Source organism: Xiphophorus couchianus, chromosome 6, assembly GCF_001444195.1.
Source record: "Xiphophorus couchianus chromosome 6, X_couchianus-1.0, whole genome shotgun sequence".
Taxonomy (NCBI): Eukaryota; Metazoa; Chordata; class Actinopteri; order Cyprinodontiformes; family Poeciliidae; genus Xiphophorus; species Xiphophorus couchianus.
Window position 1 is genome coordinate 14,739,862 of NC_040233.1, and position 12,756 is coordinate 14,752,617.

Sequence of the window (12,756 nt, forward strand, 5' to 3'; positions counted from 1 at the left end):
TGGCAGCACAAGTACCGCATGGTAGAAAACTTCCTGAGCCATTAAATCATCTTCTGTTTTTAATTGTTTAAACCAAGATAAAAAGTCCTGAATAAAAACCTGCATCATGATCATAGATGCTTGTTCAGAAATTATTCTGGGGTACATATTTGGCATTTGTTTGCTCTCCATACTGCTAAAATAGGTAACTGCACCTGTAACGATAAAATTTAAAAGTGTTAATCATGTATATTTGGAATAACAAAAAAAATTAAAGACCATATAATAAAGCTGTTCTCAGTATACTGAAGATGCATTATCTACCTCATGAGCAATCATCGTGAAACACAATGCAGTTGAAAAAATGTCAAATTAAATAAATAAAGTTTCTCATGGCATTTTAGTTTAACTATGCAACAATTTAAAGCAATTTATCTAGAAAATTATACACAAGTGGAAGGCACTGTCTCTTCCAAAAAGAAAAATCAACTCTCCGGGTCGAGCATTTTCCTCTCAGCTTAGCTCAAAGGCTTTCCTAGTCAGGATAAATGTGCCCAATGTCAGTAGCTCTTACCCGGTGATTGGCATATGGTTAGCCATGTGACACAGCCAGCATGATGGTGAGATCAGCTTAATCAACAAGCCATAAAGACTCATCTCATTCACACCAAGCAATGAATGCCCTCTGTTATTTAATTCTTAGATCTATTTCTGTGTGTGAAAACAATCAGCTTGATTGCAAAGACAGTGGTGGAGTTGCAGCAATGATGACAACAGGTTTTCTCATGCTCTTACTGGGGAGTTATGTTACTTTGTACAAAGGAAATAAAGCAAAAAGTATTTCTAATCTGCATAACGTATGAGGATTATGTTTGCGTTAAGATTTTCATGAAGGGGGGGGGTTGTTGCACACTGAAAAGCAGGAAGCGGTAGGCTGCAATGCAAAAAAGGAGTTGAGGCAACAGAACATTGTTCTGAATTTATCCTGAAACAGGTGTGGAGCTCTGACCCCAGCATGCGCAGCTTCTACCAGGTTAAAACGTACGGTTTAGGTTGTGTTGTACTTGTTTCAGTGTTTACCAGTGCAGAAAGTACAGTGAAAGAGGCTTATAGCCATCCGTTCTTAACGAAGCTTTGCACACAGAACAATGACCCAGCTGTGTGTGTGTTTCTCTTTCAAGCGACTCGGCATACGGAAAACCCTGCAAACAGGTCAGTGGGAATAATATAAGCTCTCGACCAACCGCATGTATTTTTCAGAGTCACTACATCTGCAGATGAAACAGAGTTGCATGGTATTTATGGAACCAACTGTTTCCGGAACAAAAAAAAAAACAATCATGCGTTTCATCAAAGTTAAAGGAAGAGAAGAACTTGCAGAAGGTTTGGAGGGGACAGTAATGAATCGCAGGCCTCCTGGGTTTAGATTTCCTCTGTGTTCTCCACACTGATGCCAACTCAGAATGATTGCTTTAGTTTATTTGCAGCTCACTGGGCCAGTTTGCATGAGCAGGAGGCTTCTTATGTTTGAAGTTTGAAAGAGGCTTTAACCACTCGCCTAATAATGAAGCCATTGAGATCCGGCGGGGCTTTCACGCAAACTGAACTCGCTATGAATAAACAGGCCCCTCTTACATAAACAGCTAGCAAGGCCTGTCCCAATTATTGTACAAAGGCCTTCCAAGTTGAATGTCATGGTGTCAGAACTTGTTCGATTCATGCTTCATGATGGCTTTGGATATCTATTGACAACCACTTTGCTTTTTAATGCATAAAAGTCATGAATTCAAACATGAAATCCCCCAAATTTCAAACCTACTTATTGAAAAGTGACCATGTATGTCTCTACGTTCACTGCTAAAAAGGATTTAACATAATAATCTGATTTAATTCTATGGTTTAAACCTAGACCTCCCTTTAGTTTTGTTCTATAAGCTCAACAACGCTTATAGAACAAGCTTTGTTCTATAAGCACACAGAACAATGACATACAGGTTACTTATCCTACATGTAAAAGCTAATGCAATAATCCTACAGCAAAGTTTCTGATTAGGTTTTTCTGATTAGTCATTCTAATTTTTATGCCATCTTGACCATGTGGCAAATTAACTGCGGTGCACAATCTTTGCCAAGTCAAGGGTATGTCCTCAAGGCTTCTGCAACATCTACAAATTAAAAAGAAGATATTGTGGCTTACTATGGCTTACTATGTGATAAATAGATAAACAGTACACTGTTTTATAACATTTGTGGTCTTTCTCTTAGTTTCTTCTATGTGAAAAATTCCTGATTTTTTTGTAATCTGCTGCTTTTTACACTGGTATTATTATTAGCTTACAGTAAGATCAATTGAAATGGAAACTTAAACTCTTCCTCTACTGACCACCATACATCTACTCTGCGTCTCGGACCACTTCTCCTGTCGGTACTGAAGATAAAGGATCGCCACAGCAAGATGCTGGCAACTTTTTCCAACATGTTTGCTTCATCTCTTACAAGATGAACTTTAAAAAGAGTCTCATGAATTTGACAAATTTTCCCCCCAATCTTTCCTAAGGACCACATTTGTGTGGTTGCTTGACAATATTTTGTGATCCTCTGAAAATGTTCCCTTTTGCATCATCTCTGATTCATTCCCTCTTTGCCTGTTTTTTTTTTTTTTCTTTTTCGTGCATGGTCGCTTCTTGGTTGGGTTAAAGTTGTGCTTTACGCTTTCTATTATCTGATGATGGATTGAACAGTGGACAGTGAGATGTTAGGATATTGTTATATAACCTAACCATGCTCTTATTCTGTCCAATGGTCATCATGACACTGTTTGTTCCCTAATGTTTGTCTTTTGAATGAAAATGATTGCATTCCATTTTATTTATGACTGTCGGCTTAAAAGATGCTGAATAAATAAATATGCCTGTCATATCCTGAGTTACTTGGACCCTTTTCTTCTGTTATACCCCCATACTGAGTTGTTATTTTCCTTCTTCCATGTTTGTTTCCTCTGATAGTTCAGTTATTTTCATCATTTTATCCTTCCTCAGTTTTATTTTCTCTCAGTTTCTTCATTTCTTAGTTTATTTCCTTCCCCTGTTTGTCCTTCCTTCCTGTTTTGTGTCAGTCTGCTGATTACTCTCCCTCCCCAGCTGCTAGTCATTTACCTCATCGTTTGCCCCTCGTTTGCTGCAGTCAGTTTCTCCATTGGTTTCTCTCTCTCCCTCCTCATTCCGCCTCTCCAGTCTCATCTCACACCTGCAGTCCATTAGACAATCAGCCCAGGTCTTTCGTTCCAGCATTCACCCTCACAGTTTTGAAAGCATTCTCCTGCCCGCACTCCTTGTTGGTTCCTCCTGTTTAATCCTGCCTTTAAACGTTACCTCCTTGTAGTTCCTGGTTCATTTTGCCCCAATGCCAACACACAACATGACAATGCCAGAGAGAATTTTACAGGTTTTTATTTGTAAAATATGTCTTTCCCTATGACTTTGTGTTTGTCTGTTGTATAAAGTACAAATAATGTCTGTAGCTGTATTGTCACAACTGTAGAAAAAAAAAGTGCTTGTGAATACTCTTACAAGAAAATATATTTGAATGCACAGTTATTGTAGTATGCCAAAATTATACCTTTATTTATCTGGCATTAAGCAACATTTATATGCTTAAGAACCAATGAGCACATCTACTGTACCACCACAAACACACACCCTGCTCACCGTTTGCGGTTTTGCAGCATTTTTCGCATCATTCCTTCAATATATTTTCCCCACTGCTAGACATAGGGACAATGTGAATTCCTGTAAAATAATTCATGGATTTTAGATTTCAACTTTAGTTGTGGGTGAGGTTTTCTCTTCAAGAACTGAACCTTCACGTCAGCAAGTACACGCACATACAAAGAGGATCTGAGCTGACCCAGTTATAAAAAAAAACACAGCCAAGTTCCATAAATTTTATTATGATCTGGCAGAATGTAATAAACTTTCAAAACCAGGAAATAGAAACAAAGCAGAGGTCATTCACTTAATTTCAGCCTTATAAAACCCTCATTTGTCATTTGAACTGTGAAAATCTTGTGCAAGCGAGAGGCCCATTACAGAAGAAAGGTGTCGCTGTAAACCATTAAAGAGCTTTTAACTCACATCTTAGGACGCATAAAGAGGCCATTTGTCCTCTTTGTGTGCAGGTTTTAATTGAGAGGGTTCTGATAAATGTCAGTACAGTAGGGATGTCCACAATAATAGCTTCTTCAGTCTGTGCTCTGCGTTGCACCCAAAAGAGAAGAACAATCAGACGCTTCTGGCCTAACGAGGTCCGGGTTGACTCGGGTGATGTTACAAGAACAGGCTGCTGTGTGCCAAGCAAATAAATTTGGTTCATGGAACAGCACAATTCTTGTTTTATCCCACTGTCCCTCTTGACATCTCGTGTGCAACAATGCTCTGCGCCTCACAAACGTAGTTCCCACGGTATGAGGTTCAACCTGGGATACGCTGTACGGTTGACGGTGTAAGACAGCACCTGTCTGTGCTTACCTGTTCTGAGGCTTTCAGAATGTGAGGGAACAGATTAAATGACACTCCGTGAACTGGGATGTGTAAACCTTGCGATAAACCACGCCATTAAATCGTTTAAAGAAGTAGTGCAGCTTTTGTAAGCAGGGATAAAAAACTCTTTGGCGTGCTGTTGTGAAAACTATCTTTAGGGAACTAGAAGAACAAAGGAGATGTGAAAATGTCCCAGAGGAAGCCAGTCCAGACACAGACTGGGAAAAAACAGGGGAAAAGTACATCCTGGTCAAGCAGTTCTTCCAGCAACACGAAGATCCCGGTGGTGGGTTGTGGAGATGAAGAACATAAAGATTTTGCCTCCAGCTAAAATGAGGGTGTTCCTAAATTCTTTCCTTCTGACTCAGGAAATCTCTCCTTCAAGGTGATTTAATGTATTTCAGAGAAAGTCTCGAGATATTCTGCCTGAAGTTAAATAAAAACCTCTTGAATGAAACAATAGACGTTGGCATGAAATCTGATTAAACGTTCTTCAACCATCTGAGCGACATTAACGTTTGGGAGAACTTCTGTGTCGTAGCTATAAATCAAATTTCCACAAAGAGGATCCAGATGCGTTCCGTTAAATGTACCAAGATGCTGCTATTTTTCATTATATCAGACACAAACTTAGACTTTTTGTAGTTTCCAAAACATCCACCTCTTGCAAAGTTTAGGTCATGATAATGGTAAACCACTAAAGAAACTGACTGCTCTTTAACTGAATTACAATCAGTTTTGAAGCTATGTAATTTGTTTTAAATCTCTTTATGTATATTTTTTTAAATTACTACTATTTCTGTATAAACTGGATCTGTTTGTCTTTTAAAGTGTCTTGAGATGACACTTGTCCTAAGTTGGTTCTATATGAAACAAAAGAGCTAAACAGGTATTTAGTTATATGTGATAACTACATGATTATATGAATAATTCCCAGAGAATAATTCCCTTCTCTGTAAAACTGGCTCTCCTCTGACCACTGGAGGGCAATCCCTAACTTCAATGTGCACATTGGTTTCGCTGGGCTCCGCCTCATGATACTTTAACAAGTCAAACAAGCTACAGGGGAGCTGAAGTTAGATATTTTATTTATTGCAAATGCATTAAAAACTGTTGTTACTCAGTTATTCAAATAATTTCTAACTGCATTAATAACTAAACATGTATGCTTAGTTGTTAAAGCAGGTGCTGTTAGCTGACAAATGTGTAATATCATTTCTCTTTCATTTTAGGATGTTTGTCTTTTGTCTCACAATACAGGTGGTCTTTGTCCAGCCAAAGTCACACCAAGTTTCCGAGATGTCGTGGCGAGACAACAACAATCTCACACGTGCAAAAACATAAAGCCCCACGAGGGAAGGAAGAAATTAAAAAAATGACCTCCAACGACCCTTTGTATCAGGGCACAGCCACACAAGGCTCATATCTGAGGTTATATTAACATTCAGCAGAAGGAGTAACAGATTGCTGTAGGTGTAAAGAAGCCTTTCGCATGCAATGATCACAAATTACACTTAGATTAAATTTATAAAGAGCAAAATTAATCTTAGAAGATTTTTCTGTTTCCCATTTACAAAGCAGAACAGTCTGTCTTCATCTGTTTCTCCCCAATCGATCAGTTTAGAAGGTTTCTGAATTTCTTCTATTTAGGAATGATGGAGGCGACCGAGGTCATTGGGACCTTAACCGCCTGTTATGAATCAAATTGATCCATTTGAAAGTTTAAAAATATTTTTAAAATACTTAGAAGTATTCTTTTTGCATGAAACTTTTTCTATTTGTCTTAATAGGTGCATTCTACATATAAATTGAAAATGTATTCATTTTACACATTTGTAACCTCCCCTGCGTCTACTTTTTACATAGATACTGTTCGGGTCAGTTTGACCCAGCAGTCAAGTTGAAGGTTAAAAAAGATTTTAAAAAGTGCCCAATTCTATATGTTTCCTTGTATCTATGAACCATATTTCACCACACACACACCCCACCACACACATGTGCACCCCGACGAATCTACTTTCTCACTATTTTCTTTACTTCACTAGGAAACTGCGAGAAAGCAGGTGTTCATACAACTTTTCACGGGAACATTTTCTGTTCCTGTTAGCAAACTCCCCCCACACTGAGTGACACTCAGCAGACGTGGAGGGAAACATAAATACTTTCTGCATGACTCATTTGTCTTGATTTTAATCAGAGGGTCAATTTGACCCAGAACAGTATAGGCGTCTCAAGTTCAATTAGAAAGATCATTAGAAAGATTTTTGGAAAATAAAATCAAAATGTAGTATAAAAACATTTTCAAAAGATCAATTTCAAAAAAATTCTTTTGTATTTTTGTGTATATTTGTGTCTTTTTCAGTGGACATAAAAAAATGTAAATTTCATTTTTTATGTCCAAATGAGTAAGTTGTCGTCATTGATCCTTTATTTTTGAGAAATAAAAAAGCATCATTGCACAAATATTGATTGAAATGGTTAGTATTGGAGTTAATTATCAGATACAAGAATTTTTTGGTTTCTGACACTATTGCATGAACACTCCCCGGGTCAAATTGACCCACAAACATTATTGCTGTACCTCAGAAGTGAACATAACAGGAGGGTTTAACACCTGCTCTCAACTGTGAGACCTTAAACAGAGAGGCATGTGCCTTTCTCAATTAAGTCTAATCAATTGAATTTACCACAGGTGGACTCTATTTATGTTGCAGAAACAGAAGGATGGTCAGTGGAAACCTTTTGCCATCTTGTTTTTTCGACATCCATCTGAAGAACACAAAAAATACAAAATCATAGAAGACACCACACAGTCAGCAATTGAGAAAACTATTAAACATTACATTGCGCCATCATTACACATCAACATGTTGGTCAATGTTTCCTTATTTTATCTGGTCATTTGCCAGATTTTTTGTTTTCAGTACCCAGAAATGCTGTCATTCGTGAAAAGCATGACGCATTTAGTCTCTGAACATTTCATATATTTCCCATGAATTAGTGAGAATGCACCTGCCTGACTGCACAGACATCATGTTACATGGAGTATTTGTGTGGCCAACAAACAAAAGAATAATTCACCTGCTCTCCTCACGCCTTTTTTTTTGCTATGCTTTTGTTTTTATTGTGTTTCGGTTTCCACCGTCTGACCGGCTAAACCTGTAAAGAAAAGTACATTTGAAAAAAATTGATTATCATTAAGCAAATACTTCCATGAAGAGGAAAATGTGTGACATGGAAATGAACGACTTAACTATATGAAAAGGTGCACACACTGTGTACTCTCTGAAATTGTTCACTTAAATTAAACACCTGACTAAGAACATAGACATTTGTTGATGTCATACCTTATTAAAAATGCTAATCCATTTTCCATTTCACCTTTTTCACGCCTTTAGTTCCAGTGAATGTGAATCATTAGTTCAGTGTTGAAAAAGAAAACAAAAATATAGAGCTTTCACAAAGAACTGCAGGTTGAAATCACCTTTATACTTTGCCACACAGCTCTGTATCGCTTTGCAAAGGGGTACACAGGAAATTTGACCAACGAATTACTTCATAAAAGAATGGTGCTATTAATCTGAAGTGGTCTCTTACAGTTTTGGTGTCCTAAAAGAAACCAACCAATCATTATTGTCCTTTAGGAGAAAACCAAAATGACCACAGGAAACAAACCTATGATTATTGATTTCTGTAGAGGGTAAAAAAAATAGATTTGTTTGGCCACATTAATAGATGACATGTTGTAAGTAGAATAAAATAGACATATTCTTTATTGTCCCAATGTTAGAATGAATGAATTTGTCAAGTTGTAAATTCTGGTGGTGAGAATATTTTTTCTGTTTCTTTATTGAACGCCCCTAAATAAAACTAGTCAGGATAGTGGGGAAGATAATTGCATATGACAAAAAGCAGTTCCATTTGTAAAATATTTAATTAAATAAAAATTCCAAAAATCTGAGTCAGAATTAAGCCTGAGCAAGCCACCAGTGGCTGACACACCTTATCCAAACTGGTTAGTCTTGTATAATTCTCTCATGAATGATATGGTATGTAATTTAATTAAACACTGAAGACCAAATAAGACAGAAATGTTTTTCTCTGTGACATTGTGTTGATGTGCACTGATTTATGACCAATAGGAAATGAAACACTTTTTGAAAGTTTACAAAGTTTGAAACATGATGTTGCGCCAGAAAGTTTTCCATCAGCAGTAAAACTGGAACAATCATTCCACACATCCTGATTTTTGTACCAATATGTTACTTTTGTAACTTTACTAACCTTGTGTTCAAAAATGTGTCTGTTTGAGTTCTTCTTGCTTCATATTGGGAAAGAAGTGAATAAATAAACATTAGAGTCTATTTTCTTGTGTTGCATTATCATTATTACAATTACAAAAGTCAGCCTTGTTCTTTCCACACCGCCGATCATGCTCTCCACACAGACATGCATCTGTCTAATCACTAGTGTCTCAGCTGCCTGCTGCACTCCCGCTGATTCATGACCTCTCCAAAAACTCTGCCCTCTACTGCTGTGATCCTATTACTCGGAGCAGGTCCCAGACAAACACCAAGATCGCGGCCTTATGGGAAAATGCGTCATTCCCGTCTGTTGTGTATCGTTCTGTTTTGATTGCTGTCTGTGGATTAAAAGCAAATTGCTCCGCTGTGATGCCGACACAGCAGTTTTGAGTCTTTGTTCTTATTTCTTTCATTTGCCACAGCTTGGCTAGTGCCAGTGTGCGTGGGGGCGTGTGCGTATGTGTGTGCGCGTGTCTACGTGCTGCATGTACTGAGGAAAATAAAGGATTTGGTGGGATTAGGCCCTTGCAACAGACGAATGGCAGTAAGAAACTTGCTGTGGCACCATCAGATACATGATCAGCCTTTAATCTTACAGGAGCTCAGCGTGGTCTGGCTGTTTGTAGCGTGGAGAGTTGGAGGGGGCATTGCTTTCGCACAATCCTCTCTAAACGTTAGGGTTAGAAGGAGGCCTCGGCACAGAGTGAGTGATTTATGTGCTATTTTTATCATTGTCTTTACATTTTCCAGGAATTTTTTTTTTTTTTTTACCCATAAATAAACAATAACTAAAAGTAGGACAGACTGAGAGAACAGCCAGATTGACTCTACTGGTCACTGGTGAATTTATGCTATGGAGCCTCTGCTTCATTGAGACAAGGAACAAATTATGTTGAAAAACAGAACAATTGTTCATTTTATGAGTTTAACTTGTATGAAAACACTGATACATTCAGATAATAATTTGGATGAAATCTCCATAAAGTTAGGTATGAAATGTTACCTCATTCTATGAATAGATGACTGTGTGTGCGTTTACTGTATTTTTTTTTTAAGAAATGGAAAAGTAACCCTAACCTATTGAAAAACATTATCCAATATAAAAGAAATACTTAAATCAGTTTGATGAGAACAACAGTTGGAAACTGAGAAAAGGGCCCAAGATGGTCAGACCGAAGATGAACGGTTGAAGCGCAGTCAGTGCTGGACATTCGTTTTGCACACACCCTTAAATCCCCTCCTGCTGCAGTGAACGTCATGGAGATTTGTCGTATGTGTGGTTTACAGCAGTACAGTAAACACACCAATCACGACAAAGAGGAACAACTATTATGAGTTCACGAGAAGAGTAGGAGGAAATAATGATTAATGAGGGAGAGCACTGTATCAGAACTGAGCAGGGAGAGTTTAATGTTTTAGTCAAACAGTTCGTTCTTCCACAGAGCCTCAAACAATTCTTGTTGAAAACTATATTGTTGAAAATGAGTCCTGCTCTAGCTGAAAAACCAGCTTCTGGAGATTGAGTTGTTAGGGCTGTTTTCTGCATAAGCAAACACACCCATGAATGTTGACGAAACACGCATCTAGAGGGTGGCGAAAACGCCTGAGGGCTTTATGACAAGAAGGGGCGGACAACGTGAGGCTGACAACATAATCATGCGATTTTCATCATGCATCTGCGACAATGAGAACAGATTTTGGCACGTCAGAGCTGTGACGCCACAGGCCTGACTGTGCAAAGCTCTTAAGGCTGGTTCTATTTTTAAACTATTAACACAAAAAATAATCTTGCATCAAAGAGAATGCTATCAGTTCAACCTGACTGAATGTGCTTTCTGAGATTTAGAGAGATTCCTATGAAAATTTAATTAAAAAAAATCTTTTAACAGAGTTGTTTTATTCTAATGTATTGTGTTCAACATGGCCATCTGTGTAACCCTAACCCAAGTTCACACCATTTGTAAGACCTCAGTACCAACTGACATAACAGGTAGATGAATGAGTCCAAAATCCAGCAGCTGTAGACATAAATCTCATGTGTTCAACAAGGTAAATCATCTATTTATAATCTGCTACCACATAGAAATTATGCATCCTGGAGATTGTGTAACTGTTGTGGAAGGGGGATTTTAAGTAAAAGCAATGTCAGAGTAAATCATGTTTCAAAATATGATCTCAATTTCTATAAACATAACTAATGTAACCACTTCAAGTGTCATCAGAGTCTGTTTCAGTCCCAGGTTATTTGAGGTTTCGTGAAACTATTCAAGCTGCTGACTGTTCTCGGTTTGTTTAACTTGCTGAGCTGTTTGAAATGACGCACAGCTAGTGACACCTATTATGACTAACCAGGAAAAGATAAGACATTGTTTTTTTTTTAACCGACAGTCTGCGCTCATGACATAAATTGCAAACTGCAAGCTGGCGTGTGTTCCCTATAAAGATTCTGGTTTTCCCAGTTGATAATTGAATAGTTTAAATGTTTTTACATTGTTTTAATGTGATCCTAACGGCGCAGAGGTTCACATGCTGTTCCAATTACAAAGGCAACAGCGAAACATTTAATAAATTCAAAAGTTCCAGAAACATTTAAGCCAAACTGTCAAATCAGCACCAGGTCAATTCAACAAAGGCTGTGATATCTGGTTAATAAAGTCAAATCAAACAAAATGGAGATGAATTTTCGTCCAGTTGCACTATTTTATGATTAGACCACCATAGACAGGTATACGCTCCCCTAAGTAAAAACACAACTGCATCGGTCCTGGAAAACCTATCATTTTCTATGTTATTGCTACAGATAATTTTAAGATGTCTCCATGGGAACACTGACACATAGGTTTCTTCTTGAGTTTTAGGTGGCAAGCACAAGAGTGACATGGAAGGTAAGCAATTAAAGACAAAGCAGCTTCGTTTACGTTCTCTGTCTCACAGTTACCCTGTGAGCTTGAGGAGTTGCCTGTTCACCATAACAAACAGCAGATCTTATCCAGGTTGTTTGCTTTACAGTCTTGAGTCCACTTTCAATATCCGCTTTCCTTGCGTTGTGTTTGCATGGGGAGGCAGAGCAGTGGCTGAAATTAATTTTAGTCTCTGAAATGTTTTTTGCCACTTAACAAAAAGTTGAGAATACTTGTGAGATACAATTAGTATATCATCGTGCCTTTTTTATCCTTTAGCAAGCAACATGATTTTGTACATTTTAATAAAGTTAAGTAAATTACCTAACACAACATAGCCCTGCAGCAAACAGAATTTGATCACCAGTAGTCAAAACATCTTTGGATCTGTCCACATATTCTCACACACCTTTTAAACTTCATGTGCGCCACTAGAAACCTGTAACTCAAATATAACAGCAATCACTCTATTACTACATTTCTTAATCTCATTCAATACTATGAAAATGCTTTGGCCATCTGAGTCTGCTGGATGCTTTAACTCATGGCACTAACCAGTGATCTGGACACTTGGGGAAAGTCACAGGGCTTAAGAATTTAATTCCCACATGGTCAACCAAGCTTCAAATAAATGCAAGAAAAGTTAATGACCTTGTGACCAAACGGAAGAGTAAAATACCCTGTCATGACACAGGACAACAATGTAAATGTCACCTGATTGATCTCAGTATACAAGTAGTTATTCAGAATAGGAGGGGATCAACAAGAGACACATATGTTAAGCGCACGAAAGAACTTAGTGTTTGACAAAATGTGTTGTATTCTCAAGCTTAGACTTACTTAACATGTTTTTCAGTATGTTGTGGCAATATGGAATAAAAGTGTGGTAGCCCTGCTAAGAGAAAGACAAGTATTATAAAGAGGTGAGTACAGGAGGATTTGGAAAAAGAAATGGAAGTGTGGAGCTGTACACTTTACTGTACAGTTATAACTGTTATGTTCACAACCTCTGCAGAGGTCGGCTGGGAGTGCTTT

The 12,756-nt window shown here is 37.8% G+C and overlaps 1 long non-coding RNA gene across 1 annotated transcript; it reads left to right on the top strand.

Moving 5' to 3' along the window:
• The first annotated feature begins 345 nt into the window (after positions 1-345).
• LOC114146092 (uncharacterized) lies at positions 346-6,253 on the top strand. Its single transcript, XR_003595843.1, has 2 exons — positions 346-1,191; positions 5,778-6,253. It is a non-coding gene; the product is annotated as an uncharacterized LOC114146092 (long non-coding RNA).
• Positions 6,254-12,756: the final 6,503 nt, after the last annotated feature.